Below are 6,817 nucleotides of genomic sequence, written 5' to 3' on the forward strand. Positions count from 1 at the left end.
TACATACACATAAACAATACCAAATAGTAAGAGCTATTTCCTAATATTATACTGGTCAAAAAGTCTTCAAAATACTTTCAAAATTTGAATTGACATTCAAAATTACAATCTAAAACCAAAATTCTAATTTACTTCGGTTAAGCTTAATAGTCTATACTGACGAATAATAGTTTCTGTCACTAACGTGATTATTTTAGTAACTGCTTGTAATTTTGTTTATGTCAATAACTGATGATTATGTAAATATTTCGATATACAATTCCATCTGGTAAGATTGATAATTACTTCAAGAATCTGGCGTCAATTAACAATGCTTTTATTGTTGAATATAACTGATAATTACACACTGATAAGATTGATAATTACTTAAAAAAACAAAATCTGACATCAAATTAACAATGTGCTTAGCGTTGATATAATTGATAATTACACCTAATAAGATTGATAATTACTTAAAAAACAAAAAATCTGACATCAAATTAATAATGGTGCTTAGCGTTGATATTTAATTGATAATTACACCTAATAAGATTGATAATTACTTAAAAAAATTCTAACGTCAATTAACCAATAAGTTTAGCGTTGATATAATTGATAATTACACCTAAAAAGATTGATAATTACTTAAAAATCTAACATCATATTAACAATGAGTTTAGCATTGATATCATTGATAATTATACCTAATGAGATCGATAATTACTTTTAAAATCTGACATCAAATTAACTATGTGTTTACCGTTGGTATAATTGATAATTACACCTAATAAGATTGATGATTACTTAAAAATCTAACATCATATTAACAAAGAGTTAATCATTGATATCACTGATAATTACGCATAATAAGATTGATAATTACTTAAAAAATCTGACATCATATTAACAATGCGTTTAGCGTTGATATAATTGATGATTACACCTAAGATATGAGATTAAACATTTTTTGTATTATTAATGATAATCCTGGTAATTTACAGAGATTAGGTTACCTATTACGAGCGATAATCCGTCAAAATAAGGCTTGAGTATAATGAGAATTTCCCAACTAAACTCACTGAGCAAACAAGATGACGCATTTTTGTCTGACAATGCAAACTATATCTTTGTTCTTTGTCAAAAGACCAACTTTCTAATCACTCAAAGAAAAAAAATGTGATTCGACATCCAGCTTGCTCGGAACTGCGTGCAACGATTGCCCCCCCCCCCCCTCTCCTCACCCCCACGCTTAGCTCCTAAACATTATATTCGTAACTTAACGCTAAATGAAAACGTGCTAAAAATCTACTTGGTCAAATAGAGCGAATGTTTTCATCAAACGAAAATTGACCCCATAAATACACGGTATATTTTATACTTAGAAATAGTAATTATTCTGTGCTGTTTGACATGCTAGTTATTTATTTTTTTTTTTACATTTTCATTCTAATAAATAAATCATAAATATATTGCCCTAAAATTCCTGTACCTTGAAATCAACGTGAAAGACCTTTATACGGCTCTTTCATAGACCTTTCCTGTCCCCCAACAACAACAAAGTAGTTCGTAGGCTTTCTCCCCGAGTAAGCGACAAATATTAGCTTCCGAAAGATGTTTTAATTACCGGGTTTTTTTTTAAGTAGTTTTATTTTGATTCCAGCTGTCAATAGTTTCATTTTCCTTTGTTTTAATTTTTTTTATTGTTTTATTTTTTATTAAGAGATGATTGAAACTGCTTTGTTTCATAGCCAATATTTTTTAGCGAATTTTTACTTTAGCAAAACTTTGCTTACGTTTTTAATACTCTCTCTCTCTCTCTCTCATCTGCTCGTCTCCATTGACGCTATCTTTTCAATGTTTCGTTTTCTCGCCTCTCTCTCATCTCTGCTATTACGTTAATTCGTTTTTGTTACATGTATCTTTTCATTTGTTTTTCTCTCTCCTCCTATCGCTGCTATTACTATTATCTGTTAATATTAATATATATATATATATATTATATATATTATAAATATAACTATTAAAACATATATATACACATACATACATACATAAAACAAACACACACACATATATACAAATAAATTTTATACATGAATAACTTGATCAAGAAGTACATAAAAACGTGATGCTATGCATAAATAACATTTTATACCTATGTAAATAGACTTCTAAGTTATAAATTCCCTAACCAAATATACAAACAAAACTACAAAGAAACAAAAAAAAACCGAACGACCTAATTCCAAAGCATCAGAAGTAAGTAAAGATAATAAATAAATAAATAAATAAATAAATAAATAAATAAATAAGTAAATAAATAAATAAATAAATGAAAACAATCCACTCGCAGCCATCAATTCCCAGTACTACACCTGTCTCTAATCGAACAGCAACCGCCCCCCCCCCACCCGAAACCCGAAATAAAAAGAGACACCTTGGAAGTACCCCTAATAGCTTCTTCCTCGTCGCGAATTCGGACTGGAATTGCTCCACTAGCGGTCTTTCGGTCTCTATTTATTAGGGAGTGGAGGCGGGGTGGGGTGGGGGTTGGTTCTTACAGCCCGTACAGGACCTGATACTAGTAAATGCTGCTGCTGCTGGTGCTCCTCTCAAATTTTATGGGCGTGAAATGGGCCTCCTCTGAGGAGAGCTAACCTAACTGATTATTTTGATATCACAACGCCCCTATGGGGGCGTTGTGATATCAAAATCATCATCATCTGGAGCGTGGGCGAGAGGGGGGGGGGGGGGGGGGGGGGGGGGGGCGGGGGGAGCTCTATCTCTCTCTCTCTCTCTTTCTTTGTTGTCTCTCTCTCTCACCTCTATTCTCTCTCTCTCTCTACTATTTACCCTCTAACTTTTAACACTTTTACACTTTTATTTACTCTCTCTCCTCTCTCTCTCTCTCTCGTCTCTTCCATAATATTTATTAAAATATATATATATATATATATATATATATATATATATATATATATATATATATATAATATATATATGTATATATATATATATACTATATATATATTATGTATAATACATCATATATAAATAAAGGTATAGGCCACGAAGGACAGATAAACCGTTAACGGAGTTTCTGCAAGATCTTTCGACTCAACGTCCTTCACTCAGCAGACAAACTAACTTACATGAGAAATTGAGAGTACAGGAAAGGTCGTATAAGTGACAAATATGGATTATAAGGAGATTAGTACCTAGAATCCAACACACCTGGAGAATGAGTAACCTTTCCAAACAATGATAAACATGGGTACAATTTAAGAACAAAAAGATTAAGTCCAACTGCTCGACAGGGACAAGACATTAAAGGATTTATACAGAGCGGCAGCTTACCACATTCAGATCTTTGGTAAACAAAAACTTATTCACAACGCATATTAAACATACATATACAAAGAAAATATCTCTAAGGAAACTAATTTGTGCGTGAAATAATGTGACTTACAGGTAGAAGTAATTCATGCTGAGTTAGTTCATTACTAAGATATTCTAAAATAGTCTAAAGGGACTTTAGTAAAAAGATCGAAAGATCTTGCAGAAACTCCGTCGTTTATCTTTCCTTCGTGGCTTACACCTTTATTTATGGATTTATCACGTTCCAAACTTTCGTGATTCAGTTATACACATCATATATGTATAACATAAATAAATACATTATATAAATATGTATTCATACTCCGATACTTAAGCCTTAGTTAGTTTTACCTTTCAATACCCAAACACTTACCTCATGCCCATTACCCAAATTAACTACCTATAAGCAACCTTTATTACAAAATTAAGATCACCACCTCTACTCTTTAAACTTTAACCGCACAAAAAAAAACTAATAAAAATAAATACCGGTAATTCCTATGGCTATTACCGATAGTTTAAAACACTTGCACTGGCACGAGAGAGAGGAGACATAGAGAGATATGAGAGAGAGAGAGAGATAGAGATGAGAGAGAGAGAGAGAGAAGGGGGGCGAGGGGGTTAAATGCCCTGGATGTGGTTTAAAACTGCTCACGAATTCACCTAATTATGTCGGGTCTTTTTAGGGCTGTTTCGCAAAGTTTAGCGAGGTTTTGTCGGACGCTCGTAATAATAATAATAAATAATAATAATAAGCTTATATACCATTAATTGTTTTGTATTTTTTAGCCTAAAATTGAATAATAATGAATTATGATTAAAGCTATTGAAATAATAATAATAATAATAATAATAATAATAATAATAATAATAATATAAAATAAATAATAATAATAATAATAATAATAATAATAATAATAATATAATAATAATAATAATAATAATATTAATATTTAGAAAGAAGAAACTCTTTTTAAACAAATAAATGGTAGAAATTCAGGGAATCAATCTTATATCATATATTATAATATATGATTTATTTCGCTGAAGTCTGCCAGTTTATTCAACAGCAGAATAATAATAATAATAATAATAATAATAATAATAATATAATAATAATAATAATAATAATACTAATAATAAGATATAATAATAATAAAAATCAATAATAATAATAATAATAATATTCATGTCCACTTTCCTCTGATTCCTACAACATTTCAACAATGAAAATAATATAATAATAATAATAATATTAAGGGTAACAATATTACCCACAACACACTGGACCTACATCAACAACTGTTCTAATAACAATCACAAAAATAATAATTATTGTTGTAGTGATGAAATTAAATGAATAATAATAATAATAATAATAATAATAATAATAATAATAATAATAATAAATGATTTTATATGGTGGTGAAAATATGAATTATATTAATTATTCTTCTTAACGCCCCCCGCCCCCCCCCCCCCCCCCCAAACAGTCCCCATCACAGTCCCAGCAGGACCAGCCCACGATCCACTGGAAGGGCCACACGATGGTGGACGGGGTAGGACCTCTGAGAGAAGACGACACAGCTAAACTAACCTGCAGGAGCACCGGGGCCGCCCGCCTCCGGACCTCTCCTGGTGGAGCGGGGGAGAGGCAGCTCCCCCTCATATCCTCCAAGTCCTATTCGGATCCCAAGACAGGTAAGGATCGAAGGCCCAATATCTTTTTTTTTTGTTCATAGATCCTTTTTTTTTAGTTGGATTTTTTTAAACGATATCCTTTTTTTTTTAAGGATATTCTTTGCAAAAGTACATTAAGGAAATACCTACAGTGCGCCGCGTGAGGTGGACTGGCGGTATTTTACTTCCCCAACGCGGGCATGACATATAAAATATGTTTGATATAATTATTTTATATATATATATATATATATATATATATATATATATATATACCCATATATATTTTTTTTAAATATAAAGATTAAATATATATATTTTATTAAAGAATATGTTGCATTATATATATATATATATATCAAATAACCCAAATTAAACATTCCACAACCAAACTATAACAATTCTATAACTCCCAAAACCTCACTAACATTTCCCAGATGATTAAAATACGTATCACAACTTCCATTACTGGAACCGTTCCCGCCGCGCCCCCCCCCCCCTCATAAAAATATATATAAATGATATGAACTACCGATTAAAGATATTAGATGGGACGAGATTTGTGAAATGTATTCACCACCGCCCAATTTATCAGGGGAATTTATCGACCTTCATTACGAGTCGTCGAAATATGAACTTCGTGTACGACCTCAATGTCCCCTGGGTTGTAAATTCCAACGGAGTTCTGGGTTATAAATGTACCCACTACAATGTTTACGAGCGCCCTATCTTATAACCATTTACTATATCCGTCGATATGATTAAACCCGTTGTTTATTTGGGAACTCTTCAAAACGAATATGGAGATGAATAAAGATAAATAAATGGCATAAATAAAATCTTCCCGCAGATAGGGGTCCCATTCGTTGTCGTGGAATAAGGGGACGGGGTTTTGGTCTGAAAGTTGTGTTACGATAAATATTAATGAATATTAATAGATAGGCCACTTTTATGTGTAAATATTCTTGATGGGTTGGTATGGCATTTATGAAAAGAAAATTATGTATATATGTATGTATGAATATTAATATATATAATATATAATATATATATATATATATATATATATATATATATATATATATATATATATATATATATATACATATATATATACCATTATATATATATACACACATATATATTATATATATATATATATATATATATATATATATATATATATATATATATCTATATATATATATATACAGATATATATATATTTCTATATATACTATATATATATATATGTATATATATATATATATATATATATATATCTATGGATATACTCCTCTCTCTCTCTCTCTCTCTCTCTCTCTCTCTCTCTCTCTCTCTCTCTCTCTCTCTCTCTCTCTCTATATATATATATGATATATATATATATATATATATATATATATATATGTATATATTATATATATGATATATAGATATAATATATATATTATATATAGATATATAAGGTACATACCTCATTATAATATATAATGTTAAATATATGAATAAAGTAGCTGTATTGAATATATTAAAAGATATATTAAAGTTTCTTCTAATATATATTATATAATACTAATAATAATAATAATAATAATAATAATAATAATAATAATAAATAATAATAATAATAATAATATAATAATAATAAATATAAATAATAAAGTTTCACAAACGCAAACCAACCCGGCCTGTAAGTAATATATACACGCACATAATGACATATTTGTTCACATCCCTTCAAACATTTTGTGACAAAACACCCCCAACCTCCTTCATT

At 29.7% G+C, this 6,817-nt stretch overlaps 1 protein-coding gene across 1 annotated transcript in view; it reads left to right on the plus strand.

The window, feature by feature from the left end:
- Positions 1–4,879: 4,879 nt before the first annotated feature.
- LOC135205060 (uncharacterized) overlaps positions 4,880–6,817 on the plus strand; it is a gene marked incomplete in the record, with an annotated part of 68,256 nt that continues 66,318 nt past the window's right edge. The window contains 1 exon segment of the mRNA XM_064235332.1: positions 4,880–5,058.

This window comes from Macrobrachium nipponense, chromosome 48 (genome assembly GCF_015104395.2).
Source record: "Macrobrachium nipponense isolate FS-2020 chromosome 48, ASM1510439v2, whole genome shotgun sequence".
Taxonomy (NCBI): Eukaryota; Metazoa; Arthropoda; class Malacostraca; order Decapoda; family Palaemonidae; genus Macrobrachium; species Macrobrachium nipponense.